General features: G+C 41.1%; 1 protein-coding gene across 2 annotated transcripts in view; it reads right to left on the reverse strand.

The window, feature by feature from the left end:
- Window positions 1–12,681, reverse strand: part of LOC138365192 (myogenesis-regulating glycosidase-like) — a 58,978-nt gene extending 46,297 nt beyond the window's left edge. For both annotated transcript variants that reach the window (XM_069325392.1, XM_069325391.1), the window contains exon 1: window positions 12,539–12,681. The gene's annotated coding sequence lies outside the window, so the exon portion shown is untranslated. The remainder of the gene's footprint in view (window positions 1–12,538) is intronic.
- Between the last annotated feature and the right edge of the window lie 2,308 nt (window positions 12,682–14,989).

Raw genomic sequence — 14,989 nt, forward strand, 5'->3', positions numbered from 1 at the left:
GAATCGAACCCGGGTCCTTAGGACTACGACCCTAGAGCGCTGTCCACTCAGCCACGTGTGTGTTTGTGTAATTACCTAAGTGTAGTTACAGGATGAGAGCTACGCTCCTGGTGTCCCGTCTTCCCAGTACTCTTTGTCATATAACGCTTTGAAACTACTGACGGTTTTGGCCTCCACCACTCTCTCACTTAGCTTGTTCCAAGCTCTACCACTCTGTTTGCAAAAGAAAACTTTCTAATATTTTTCGGCCCCTTTGTTTCATTGGCTTTAATCTGTGACCTCTTGTTTGTGAAGTTGCTGGTTTTAGGAATTCCTCTTTGTCAATTTGGTCGATTCCTGTTATTATTTTCTAAGTGGTGATCATATCACCTTCTTTTCTTCTATCTTCTAGCTTTGGCATATTTATCGCCTCTAGCCTCTCCCCGTAACTCTTGTTATTCAGTTCTGAAAGCCATTTTCTTGCATGCCATGTGTTTGTTTTTAAATTTTTGTGCTCCGCGAGGTGCGGATTCCATGCTGGTGCTGCGTACTCTAGGATTTGTCTCAAATAGGCTGTATAATTTGGAACAATGCTGCGAGGTCACGTGCCCAGCATGAGACGAGCGCGGCAGCACATGTGGCAATCACTCAGGAAAGCCCGGGAAGCACGCAGCCATACGTCTCTCTGACATTTTGGTAGTTTATATTCCAGCCAGGTGGCGGTTGCCATGCTGGGCGCAGCATGGCAAGCGTCGTCATGCTTTAAGTAGTGCATGGGTGTGCCAGAGTGGTGAGGTGCCTGTCTCCCAGGGTGACGGTCAACACTCCCACGTTCCCTTGTGTGCCAAGATGGTGACGTGCCTGTCTCCCAGGGTGGTGAAGCACCTGTCTCCCAGGGTGGTAAGGCACCTGTCTCCCAGGGTGGTAAGACACCTGTCTCCCAGGGTGGTAAGGCACCTGTCTCCCAGGGTGCTAAGGCACGTCTCCCAGGATATGATAGGCCAATTAAATCAAACAATAATGACCTTAAATATAGATGAATACACAATTTAAGTTTTTTACTCGTCCGAAATAATGATTAAATACGCAATATTTATGACGTAAACAGCTGTTTAACTTCCAGAATATTACATAAAACTCAAGAGCCCATTTCAGGGACTCGACTAAAGACACTGGAAGTTTCACCATATTGTGGCAGCGCCGTTGAAGAAAAATTCCTAATTAGATAAAAAAAACAAAATGCGGAAAAAGATTATTAAGCAGATATGACTATCTAGAATAATAAATAAATAAGTTATGGCAATTGGCAACAAGCTATAGACGGCCAATAGGCCTGGTGCCATGTTCATGCCTGGTATGAGCCAGTATATACCTAGTGATCCTGCCTGTCAAGGGCCAGTAGGCCTCCGGTAGTGTTCTCATCTCCTTATATTTTATAAAGCTTATGGAGGGGGTTGGATACTGCGCAAAGAATTAATGCGATAGATTTGTTCATAAAAAAATGGGAGTTAATAGTACATAGACCCAGTTTTGGTTTAAGTTATATATTTTGCTAAGTTAGATTAAATTAGGTCAGTCATTTTTTTAGGTTAGGTTTGGTGAAGTGGTTAGATAATGTTTTGAAATATGCTCACTAGAACACAACTTTCCCTTTGGATATTTACTCCAAAATTACATAAATCGTTCTAGGGTAGATTCCAAAAATATATAATATCATGATCTATAAACATGGTTTTAGATTAATCGAGAAAGGGCCAGGATTTATCAAGCGTTTTCGCAATTACTTACGAAACCTGTATATCTTTCCTTAATTAAACACTTCATGCGTTCCGAAACGCTACGAGGTTGTTTACAAACAATAAAAGCCTTACGTCGTGAAGTTTTCCAGCTTGTATACTGTATTTCCAGCTTTGTTTACATTTACAATAAATGTAAACAAAGCCGCCATGATTAAGAAAAGTTGAACAGGTTTCTTAAGTAGTTGCGTAAAAGCTTGATAGACCTTGGCCTTCGTCCACACATATCTTCCTTGTACCGATGAACAGGTAACGAGAAGTCAGTTCCATGTTTCCTGTGTGGCGCGGGTCTCCCCCGCAGGACTGGGTTGAGCTGGTTGAGAGGAGCGTCGATCATACGGGTACCGTGTAGTCTGTGAACAATCCTAAACTACAAATGAGAACAAACTTTCCCAGTTTTCTCAGTTACGAACGAACCTATTACGTATGTAGTAGGTTCGTTCAACTACAAAACTGTGCTCGCCCTGTCTGCATGTAGGAAAAGACTTCCCCTGCTAGTACTTGTCTGCCTCTCTAACCTTCACTGCTCTGTTGTACAGGTGTTCACCTTATCATGTTCCTTGTGCACCTGTTTTAACAGCTGCTGTTCTATCATATAGGCAGCTACTGATGCTTTGATGACGTAATCATATTTTATTATATATTATATTTTCCTGATAAATGAGCCAAGAGTTGATACATCAGCCCTAAACTGTCAGTTTTTGGGGTGTAGGGTTGAAAAGGCCTACCTAACCTTGTATGAACAATTTAACTAAAAGTGAAGAGGTCCTACGACAAATATATATATATATATATATATATATATATATATATATATATATATATATATATATATTATATATATATATATATATATATATATATATATATATATATAATATATATTATACTTAATCATACACAGTCGTGACAGGGTGGCTCTCACATTCCGGAAGTAGTGTCAAGTAGTTTACCATCACTTGCATAATAATGAGCAATGCAATTTCTGGCTGTGATCTTATTGTATCTCCAAACATTACCATAACCTCCCTGAGCAACGGAAAAGTTTGAGCTAATTATACGATATTTGCTTCTTTACCTGACGAGTTTGTTGTTAGATCTTCACATGAATCATTACTATATTAATTGTGTAATGATGATATCACTGGTACATAAATAATTAATCCAACCCCACACATTTATAAAATGAGAGTAACGACGACATTACCAGTGGAAATATCACTACAACATCAGTACTATACTTCTTGGCACGAAGTCCGCTGATAAATAATTTACATGGTAATTCAAGTTCAAGTACGTTTATTGAGACAATAAAATACATCATTAGCAGTTAGTGTAATCATTTATTACGCACCCCATAACCTATCCCGAGGGCGGTGGTGGAAAGGGTTAGATGACTAATGATGTTACCTGATGAGCCACGGGAGACATCTCCCGTCACGCAGGGTGCAGTCGCACCTCCACAGATCTCCAGTATCAGCTCTTGATACTGGTAATGGCTCAAAAGGGCCACCACTTACGGGCTATTCGTGCCCGTCTCACCTTTTGGGTGGTTTAATCTTTATCAATCAATCAATCACCTGATGAGCAACTAACAGTTGCGTGTGTGTACTGGAATTGTTTAAGTGTATTGCCATGCCGTTGTTGTTGTTATAGATTCAGCTACTCGGAACAAGTTCCAAGTATAACGGGCTATGGTGAGCCCGTAGTGGATTTTATATCATCGCTTTATATCAAATTAGCGAGTGTGTGTGTTGCGTGTGCGCGCGCCAACGTGTGGTGTTTAACAGGAAAATATTGTTTTCGTGATTTCATAACAGGCTCGGGAAGTTGTATATTCAAGGAAGGAGCGGAGAGCGGAAGGGGTTGAGGGGGGGGGAGGGTGTATCCTGTGCATGGGGTAGCCTAGCTCACTCACTGCTTCTCGGCCGCTCCCTGGCTGAACCTAGCCTAATATTTCCTAATAGAGTTCATTAACCTCTAAAATAAAAGGAAGGGGTGTTTGTGTCGAACACCTCTTGGTAGAACGATCGAGTTTTTATAACTCCTTCTTCGGTAGTCATAGAAGATCGTCTTGTGTTTTTGAGGGCCGTAGTTGGTATGGTTACCCTGATGTTGCGAGTAATGCATCAGCATCCTTCAGGACACCTTGGTGCTGCCAGCGTCAGCGTCCCTCAGGACACCTTAGTGTTGTCAGTGTCTCACACTAGAAAACAGGAGACGGGAAGCCTAGGGGAAGGGGGGGGGGGAGGGGAGGGGGAAAGAGAACAATAGAACACGTGACACTCGAGACATCAGTCTTATGAGTCACTGAGGCAAAACATTCCACATAACATCCGCCAATGTTCAGAGCGATAGTTTAGAGGAAACACGACGGGCAAAACAAAGAAATACAAGTATACAAAGAAATACCATGTTATTATGGCGGAATAAATCACTTGAGTGCCCGTGAAGATGGAGTCAGTATCTTAAATGTGACCATCAAGACCACTCTGATCAATGACTATTACGACCCCGCTGCTCTACTGACTAATACGACCACGCTAGTTTACTGATTAATACGACCACGCTAGTTTACTGATTAATACGACCACGCTGGTCCACTGACTATTACGACCACACTGGTCCACTGACTATTACGACCGCGCTGCTATAAATTATATAATTTATTATAGACTGCGAGAACTAAGTAGGCCATCGCCCTACTCAGTTCTTAATACAGGCGATGAGTCACAATAACGTGGCTAAAGTAAGTTGACCAGACCACACACTAGAAGGTGAAGGGACGACGACGTTTCGGTCCGTCCTGGACCATTCTCAAGTCGACTGAGAATGAGAATGATCGACTTGAGAATGGTCTATGACGGACCGAAACGTCGTCGTCCCTTCACCTTCTAGTGTGTGGTCTGGTCAACTCAGTTCTTAATATTTTCAATAACAGCCCACTCTCATATTGACGGCATGCACATTATTTCATCTTATCCAACAACAGAACCGTGACAGTGAGCCGGTGACATGTATTATAAGATTATATTTCATAAGTAGATATGGCAAACATTATTACTGGGAATGCCATTAGATGACCGACTTAAGTGGAGCCCAGCAGCCTAAGTTCGATCTTGCCACTTAAACTATGTAAACAAAAACACAACATGTGCTCACCCTCCCACCACTCCTTTACTCTATTATAAAATCACATTAATGCATTCATAAATCTATGTATCTATGTATTTACGTATGTAGCTGAGCCTAACATTTTAAAAGCACTACGATCACCTTCTAAGGTTGTTCAATAAATCTCTGAACTGTATGTTTGACAAATCTCTCACCCTGTCCATGGAGGACAGAAGAAAATGTATATATGCTAGTTAGCATTGTAATTGTGTGGCCACGTCTGTGGTAGAAAATAATAATAAAAAAAACTCCTTTACGAAGCTCGCAGTGTTGCCAAGTTAACACATAGCCACCTCTCTGTGTACCGTTCATGTTTTATACCTCACCTTTACACAAACCTTCCGTTGGCTCCACAACCATGAAAAGTCGCTTACACCATGTTTCACAAACAGATTGCTCAAATCAGCTTTGTAAGTTTTATTATTCATAAGGAGCGAATATAGTCTTAAATTTTCAAATCTTAAGCGTAGCCTTCTATCTATCCATTCCGTTCTCTCGCTCTGTTACTCAGTAAAAACACAGTTTTGCATTGCCAGAAATGCACGAACCCAAGCAACCCCCCTAACTGCTGAAGGCCGATGCACAGAAAACGTTAAGGTCTTAGATTTGATTTTCGTGTAGGGCAAACACGTTTGGGCACGTTTCCTTTCACCTGATGCCTCTGCTATTAGTAACATCCTGGGGAAAAATCAGTAGTGGCCTAGGGGGAGGGGTGTGTGGGGTATATCGATAAGCCTAATGTGAAAGTGATAAGCCTAATGTGACACAATCGACTTGAGAATGGTCCAGGACGGACCGAAACGTCGTCGTCCCTTCACCTTCTAGTGTGTAGTCTGGTCAACTTACTTTAGCCACGTTATTGTGACCCATCGCCTGCCTAATGTGAAAAATTAAAAAATCAGAGAAACACTAACACGAATGTTTAAGAAATGTCTAAATATTTAATTTAAAATAAAATACTACCAAAATCTCCGCCAAATAACCCAAGTTTGCCTAGTGTAGGTACTACTAGTAACAGATGGAATGCATTAAGCAGTGATGTGGTGGAGGCTGACTCCATACACAGTTTCAAATGTAGATGTGATAGAGCCCAGTAGATTCAGGAATATGTACATCAGTTGATTGACAGTTGAGAGGCGGGACCAAAGAGCCAGAGCTCAACCCCCGCAAGCACAATTAGGTGAGTACTAGGTAGTGCCCGTGACTGACCTTTCCACCACCACCCACTGGGTGGGTGCGGGGTGCATGACAGGCAAATTAAATCTGTTGATAACTAAGTCACCACAAATTAAATTGCTAAGACAAATGAACACTGGGGGTCCAGTTCCGGAACCCGTTATGCAACTTTTAAACTTTCCGCCACCATCCACACGATGGGCATAGGGGCCATGATAAACTAAAATACCAAACATCAATATTACCCGCTTCAGAGGTTGTGAAGTTGCCATTCTCCGCCAACACTCCCTTGCTGGGGCCTGATTCAAAAGCTCCTCAAATGGACAAGGTACACCGGTACATCACGTTCCGTGTTAAGAGTATTCCTGTAGGGCGAGGCTACACACCAGTGTACGGGCAGAGAGAGACAGCGTGGAGCCGTGGAACACCAGATGGCTGAGATCCTCACACCTGGTTCCCAAGGTAAGTGAGAATAATCTGTTCACCGCGAGGCCGCTCACCCTTCTGACTCCAGGGTGTGGCTGGCCTCGACCCTCTACCCCTCCTTTCACTCCCTCACCATTTATCATTACGTACTCTTACTTACTTTCTCTACATTTTATATACAAAAAATTCACTGTCAGCTGCTCTACACCCCCTAGACATCTCTTCATCATCTCCATCATCTCATCTCCATTTTTCCCTGCTCCAGGTACCTATTATTAATTATTAATAATAATTACCTATCCAAGGTACCTAATTATTACCTATCCAAGCTGTCATCTGCTATGTAGATTTACTATAGTGCGAATAATGTGGTCTTAGCCTATCGTGTCCATAGAATAAACTAGGTCTTATACCCTTAAAAATATCCCCTAGCTTCCTTTATTTTGAAGTCGATAATCAACACATTCTGAATTGCAGGAAATCTATATACCTCGGCGTGGGTATCAACGGTGAAATTACAAATTAATTACTTCGTAAGCTCAAAGAAGGACCACAACCTCTTACAAAAATAGCTGGTAATGTGGGAAATATTTCCCACTTATAACATAATTAACTATTTAATAAATATCTCTAATAATATATAGCTATGAGGATTCGTTCTCTGTTACGCTTATAAAACTAACCACAAATTACTGGCATTTAAATTAAGAGGATTCGTCTTCTGTTCATTCATAATAACTTTAAAATGTGCAATACCCAGAATTTTCCTACTAAGTCTGGCGTCATAATTCTGCCAAAACCTTCCCACTTTGCTATGAGGCGATGAAGCTATTATACGTAACTCTTGATCTTCCTTATTCAACAAAGTGGAGTAAATCAGAGTCTACATTTTAAAGGTCGCCGAGCAGTAAATGGGTGTTTAGGAGTTAGGGAACGGTTGTGGGTTGAATCCTACGGATGATCAGTAATTGGTCGTAGGGAACCTCAAGAAACCTAAACAGGCTTCCTGTCCCCAACAATGGGAAATTATATACAACAGATTTATACAACTAAACACGGCCCTGTGCATCAAGATAATGATACTCAACATCTCCAACACACAGATTGGAGACAACCTATCTTCATCTATCTATCAATCTATCTCCTACAACCTGGAGAGCAGCCTATATTCTGCGATCAGTAATCCCTACAAATGATGTTAACTCATCAACAAGCAGCCTGTGTGCTAAATGACCGAGAAGGGTGGCCAACCTCATCAAATATCACACAACCATTACTAAAACGAGGAATGAAAACACAGTACTACTCAAAGCTGTACTTAGCACTCCTCAAGTTCTGCAGAAACAACACTACAACTAGCTACTAATACACGGCAAAGGACAGGAGCAACTGTATATGATTCAAAATAACTTATTTTAGCAATAGTACAAAACGTGAACTCTTGGGTGAAAAGCTGAAAGCAAAATCAAACCACACACCGTCACCAGTACCACCAGCACCCTCTGGTGAAGCAGCTACAGCACGTAACCAATGGCAGCCAGCAAAAAAAAAATCCATTATATATATGCGTGTACAGCATATGTCTAATATCCACGCATCAATTCATATCACAGCAGCAGGGTCACCCACAAAGCCAAAATGAATGAGCCACAACCCTGCATTTTCTTCATCTACACCTTATATCCCAATCCATCTTCAAGATTTCCTGTATCCTTATCCTACCCTTTCTATCCTCTACTTGCCAGTTCTATGGACATCTGCAACCGGGACCGGACCTTGTGTATCAACGTCCCCATACCATGGATATTTCTAACAAGGTAATTGAAGTACGCATCTTCATATTATTTTATATATTTCGCAGGCAATATTGAATGTATTGTAAACAGGCATACTTAAAATAATTTATAGAGCAGTTTGTGGAATCTCTTAGAGCCGTGTGTGTGGAATCTTTGGAGCAGAGTGGAATCTGGCTGTATTGTAGAATCTCTGGAGCTGTGTGCGGAATCTCTGGAGAAGTGAATAGAATATCTGGCGAACTGTGTAGAATCTCTGGAAAAGTGCGTGGAATTTCTGGAGAAGTGTGTGGAATTTCTGGAGAAGTGTGTGGTATTTCTGGAGAAGTGTGTGGAATTTCTGGAGAAGTGTGTGGAATCAAACTTGACGCGTCCTGGGTCACACCCCCCTTCCCCCTCCAGACGTTCGATTAAGTAATTACCCGAAAGATTTTCTAAGATATGTCATGTTATTGTGATTTCAATGTACATAACCATGTTCATAAGTAATGTCCCACATTACACAGGAAAAAACGAATATTGGTGATAACCTAGTACATTAACGTATTCACAAAACTAGCCTAAACATCCTATTATGTTTAACGAATATAATTTGGTTAAAATTTAGCAATATTTAAACCCTATCATGAAACAGATTTGTTATTTTCGTGATAAAATAAATTATTTCAGCCCATCATTTGACTTGAGGAGTTATCATCGTACGCCAGCCATCATCCTCAGAGAATGTAATTTATCCCAGGAACCGGAAATATAACACTGGATAAGACCGGGTTATGCAACAGACTGGGTGCGAAGCGGTTATAACTGATGCCTGCTTAGCACACTGTATTTCCTTGTCTCCCTCTATGACTGGGATGTGTGTGTTGTATACTTGCCTACCAGTAATTACCGGAGGAGTAAAGTCTACGTCAACAGCTAGTTAGCTCTCAATATAAGATATATGGTATTTACCTAACCTTTAGTAAACATATGAAAGAGTTTTTACCACGTGGTACAATTCACAGTAATTCCATATAAGCATTTAAAATATTTAAAATTCCAACAGCCAAATCCGCGCCTTACACTGCACCACAATCAACTGTCATAAACATACGCTACCAAAGTACAGGTATGACTAAAAAAGCAGAACAATACCGCCTTATACCAAACAGAATTTTGTTTTACTTAAGGACTCTAATAATTTACATCTGTTTTAACTGATTTTTTGTTGCTAAATAACAACGGTGAACGAAACAATGAGCCAAATAATGGCTTACCGCCTCGGTGGCAGTATAACCATGCAACTAAACACTGCTGTACTACCTAGTTATGCTTGCCGGGGATGAGCTCTGGCTCTTTGGTCCCGCCTCTCAATTGTCACTCAACTGCTGTACAGATTCCTGAGCCTACTGGGCTCTATCATATCTACATTTGAAACTGTGTATGGAGTCAGCCTCCACCACATCACTGCCTAGTGCATTCCATCTGTCAACTACTCTGACACTGAAAACGTTCTTTCTAACGACCCTGTGGCTCAGCTGGGTATTCAGCTTCCACCTATGTCCCCTTCTTCGGGTACCATCCGTGTTAAAACAGTTTATTTTTATCTACCCTGTCAATTCCTCTGAGAATTTTGTAGGTAGAGATCATGCCTCCCTTAATTCTTCTGTCTTCCAGTGGTGTGAGGTTCAATTCCAGTAATCTCTCCTCGTAGCTCATTCATCTCAGATTGGGGACTAGCCTGGTGGCATACCTGAACCTTTTATAACTTCTTTTGTGTTTGAGTAGATGCGAACTCCCCGATGGAGCCGCATATTGCAGTATTAGTCTGACATAGGAGGTATACATGGTTCTGAATGATTCCTTACACATGTTTCTGAAGGCAGTTCTTATGTTCGCCAGCCTTGCATACGCCGCGGATGTTATCCTTTTGATGTGGGCTTCAGGGGACAGGCCTAGTGTGATATCAACCGCCAAATTTTTCTCTCGTCCTGACTTGAGGGTTTTCCTCTCCCAGCTGATACGTCCAACCACTTGGGCTGGACGACTGAGCGCCGGTCTCGCTTCATTCAGGTCGGCGTTTAATCCTCGACCGTCCAAGTGGTTGGACACCATTCCTTAACCCCTTGTCCCATCCCAAGTCCTTAACCTGACCCCTTCCAAGTGCTATATAGTCGTAATGGCTTGGCGGTTCTCATGATAGTTCCCTTCCATTCTCTTCCCTTTCCAGCTGGTATCTTGTGTTTGGTCTACTGCTCCCTACGTCTGTCTTCATCACTTTGCAAATCATGGAGTTAAACTCTAATAGCCATTTGTTGGACCATTTCTTCAATCTGGCCAGGTCATCCTGTAGCCTCTTGTTATCCTCCTCTGTCTTAATCCTTCACATAATTTTAGCATCATCAGGAAACATTGCGAGGAATGAGTCTATACCTTCTGGAAGATCATTCACATATATCAGAAGCAGGATAGGTCCGAGTACAGAACCCTGCGGGACTCCGCTGGTGACAACACGCCAGTCTGAGGTCTCACCCCTCACAGTAACTCTTTGCTTCCTGTTGTTTAGGTACTCCCTCATTTATCCACATAAAGGATGATTTCGGTAGCGGTATAACCATGCAACCAAACACAGTAGAGAACGAAACATTGAATCACAAAAAAAAAGAATGATCTTAGTAGCAGTATAATTATGCAATCAAACACTGCTGTGATCGAAACATGGGGCCACATAAACGATGATCTCGGTAGCAGAATAATTATGCAATCAAACACATAGCCTCGTGGTCTGATGCTATTTAAATTGATGTATAATTCTATTGTATATTAAGTCGCTGCTTCCTCACTGCATTCTCTCACATTATACAAACATTCAATATAATTATAGCAGCGTAGAAAATCAGATCTGTACTTACAATGGTGGTAGAAATGTTACACTCGTGGTTATGTTGTGATGGTGTTAGAAATGTCACACTCGTGGCCATGTTGTGATGGTGTTAGAAATGTTACACTCATTGTCATGTTGTGATGGTGTTAGAAATGATAGCACTCATGGTCATGTTGTGATGGTGTTAGAAATGATACACTCGTGGCTATGTTGTGATGGTGTTAGAAATGATACACTCGTGGCCATGTTGTGATGGTTTTAGAAATGTCACACTCGTGGCCATGTTGTGATGGTGTTAGAAATGTCACACTCGTGGCCATGTTGTGATGGTGTTAGAAATGATACACTCGTGGCTATGTTGTGATGGTGTTAGAAATGATACACTCGTGGCCATGTTGTGATGATGTTAGAAATGATACACTCGTGGCTATGTTGTGATGGTGCTAGAAATGATACACTCGTGGCTATGTTGTGATGGTGTTAGAAATGTCACACTCGTGGCTATGTTGTGATGGTGTTAGAAATGTCACACTCGTGGTCATGTTGTGATGGTGTTAGAAATGATACACTCGTGGCTATGTTGTGATGGTGCTAGAAATGATACACTCGTGGCTATGTTGTGATGGTGCTAGAAATGTTACACTCATGGTCATGTTGTGATGGTGTTAGAAATGTCACACTCGTGGTCATGTTGTGATGGTGTTAGAAATGTCACACTCGTGGCAATGTTTTGATGGTGCTAGAAATGATACACTCGTGGCTATGTTGTGATGGTGCTAGAAATGATACACTCGTGGCTATGTTGTGATGGTGTTAGAAATGATACACTCGTGGCTATGTTGTGATGGTGTTAGAAATGTTACACTCGTGGTCATGTTGTGATGGTGTTAGAAATGTCACACTCGTGGCTATGTTGTGATGGTGCTAGAAATGATACACTCGTGGCCATGTTGTGATGGTGCTAGAAATGATATACTCGTGGTCATGTTGTGATGGTGCTAGAAATGATACACTCGTGGCTATGTTGTGATGGTGTTAGAAATGATACACTCGTGGCTATGTTGTGATGGTGTTAGAAATGATACACTCGTGGCCATGTTGTGATGGTGTTAGAAATGTCATTAGCCTTCTGTAGCAGAGTTAGGTTACTGCTCCCCGCTGCAGTTATTAATAACCTTGTGCTTTTGTCCTTGTTTAAAAGGCTCAGAGCACGTCCATGGACCCTCTTGAATTAGTATAAATCTTAAATTTTTTTCCACGAATCCTTTACACTCCTGAAGGATCTCAAGTTACATCAACCCTACTTATTACATTGATGACTTCTACTGTACCTTGCCTCCTTGTTTGTTCCTTTTCAGTTCGGAATTCCGACAGTTATAGGAAAATTCTGTGGGAAAGCATCGTCCAGTGGAGGAGGAGAGGTTGGGACTGAGGAGAGGACCGTGACGCGTGCACCACCCACCACAGTCGAGAGATTACTGAGCTGTGAGCCGCGGGACCCTCGGCCCACCTGTTGCCTCGTGTCCCACCCGGCGGGAGGTGTCGGGGGGTCACTCCCTCCACGCTATACAAACTCTAAGAAATACAAAATAATAATAATATATTTATATATATTATAAAGGGAAGGGAGTATCACCTCTCGCTGGAAGAAAGGGGACCCTTAGCCTCGGAGGAAACCACACATAACGCATTAGAGGGAATGTTTAGGTCCCCTTCCAATACAGTTTCTGTGTGCTTTCGCCTACCACCCCAATTCCTTTTGCGTGTCTTTTTTTTTGTTTTATTATGTATTTGAAGGTTATAAAATATATATTGGTTGATACGAAAAGTGCGTAACGGTTATGGATCTCATGAAGCCCCTCCGCTTCCGGACAGGATCAGAGGATGCAGCAGGCATTTCCCCTCTGGATCGCCACACTTAGGCGCTGAATTATATCTATCTATCTATCTATCTATCTATCTATATATATATATATATATATATATATATATATATATATATATATATATATATATATATATATATATAAACACGTGATATATATGTATCACGTGTTAATTTTCGTGATTTACAAATATGTATAGAATTATATAGGCTGATCCATTTATAAATAATAAATATTTCAGCCTATCCTCCTATCAGGATAGTACTTATAGCCACTTTAATCAAACGTACAAAAATAGACGGTTGGCCACAACAAAGATAGTTTTACCTGAGGTTTACCCGAGGGACACTAATACTCTAGTGACCTCGACGAGGACAGGAAGCCGGCGGCTTGTTACAGGTCTCCCCCCCCCCATTTGTCCTGGTGATTTCAGTTCTATTTGTTCTAGCTCGATTTGAAAATTCAACAGAATTTTGGAATTTATGGCTTCTGCGTGTAAGCAATTCCAAGGGTTTTTAATCCTGAGGGATTTTGGGCAGCTCATATAGGTCAGGTAAGACAACGGAGTAGCCAACACCGTCGACAGACTTAAGACCCAGCTGTGAATATGGCATTGGAGTGTAAGTCCGAGGAAAAGTCTTCAAGGAGGTGACGTATCATAACAAAAGGAAGGGTAAGCTTTTACTATGTGGAGTCAGGTCTTGCAAATCTTTACAAGTGGGACACTATGGAGGCAAGGATGGAACGACACGAAGAGAAATGTTGCAAACACGAACCAAGGGGAAATCTTGTAGGCGAAATATCCGTACAGAAAATGGAAGGTGGTTCAAGTTCAAGTAAGTCCCTGCCAGTTTGGCTTCCTTTCCCAAAAAGAGTACCAATGATACCATTATAAGTCAGCTTAATATAATCTATACAGCCCTTGACAAAAACGAGTTCACAATTGGCCTCTTCATTGACTTGAGAAAGGCCTTTGATACGGTAAACCATAACTACCTTTTACTTAAACTTCACTATGGTATCCAAGGCCTTGCACTGGACTATATTCGTTTCAATCTCATTTACAGACACCAATATGTAACCATCAATAGCATAAGTCTCCCTCACTCTACCATTGATTGTAGGGGTGCCACTGGGCAGCATCTTTGGACCTCTTCTATTTCTTATATACATCAATGATTTGCCAAACGTTTCTAACATTCTTAAACCTATACTATTTGCTGACGATACTACCTTCATCTATTTTGACACCAACCCCCACACACTAAATAATATTGTCAACAATGAATTAAAAAAAAAAAAGTTCACTCATGGATGTCAACCAACAAACTTACACTAAACATAGAAAATACCTACTATATTTTATTTAGTCAATTTTGTTATTTATAATCATCAAATCAGATTCAACTTCAGACAGACTATGTTAACATTATCAGTAAAAATGAGGGAAAGTCCCTTGGCCTATACATAGATAAGAGATTGAACTTCAGCACCCACATAAAACACATTTCTACAAAAAAAAAAGTATAAAAAAGGGTCTGTATACTTTCTAAACTCAGATATTATGTCCCCACTCTGCTCTCCTCTCATTATACTACACACTAATCTATCCCTATCTTACATATGGTATCTTTGCATGTGGGTTCACCTACTGCAAATGGTTGTATAATCAGAATTATATCAAACTCTGTTTTCAGACAACACACAGCCCCCGTTTAAATCTCTTAACATGCTAAACATAAACTTCACACATTCTCACGTGCTATCTACATGTACAAAACCTTGTTCCAAAATGCTAATCTTGATTTCAGACAACACACAGCCCCCGTTTAAATCTCTTAACATGCTAAACATACACTTCACACATTCTCACGTGCTATATACATGTACAAAACC

Source organism: Procambarus clarkii, chromosome 16 (genome assembly GCF_040958095.1).
Source record: "Procambarus clarkii isolate CNS0578487 chromosome 16, FALCON_Pclarkii_2.0, whole genome shotgun sequence".
In the NCBI taxonomy this organism is placed as follows: Eukaryota; Metazoa; Arthropoda; class Malacostraca; order Decapoda; family Cambaridae; genus Procambarus; species Procambarus clarkii.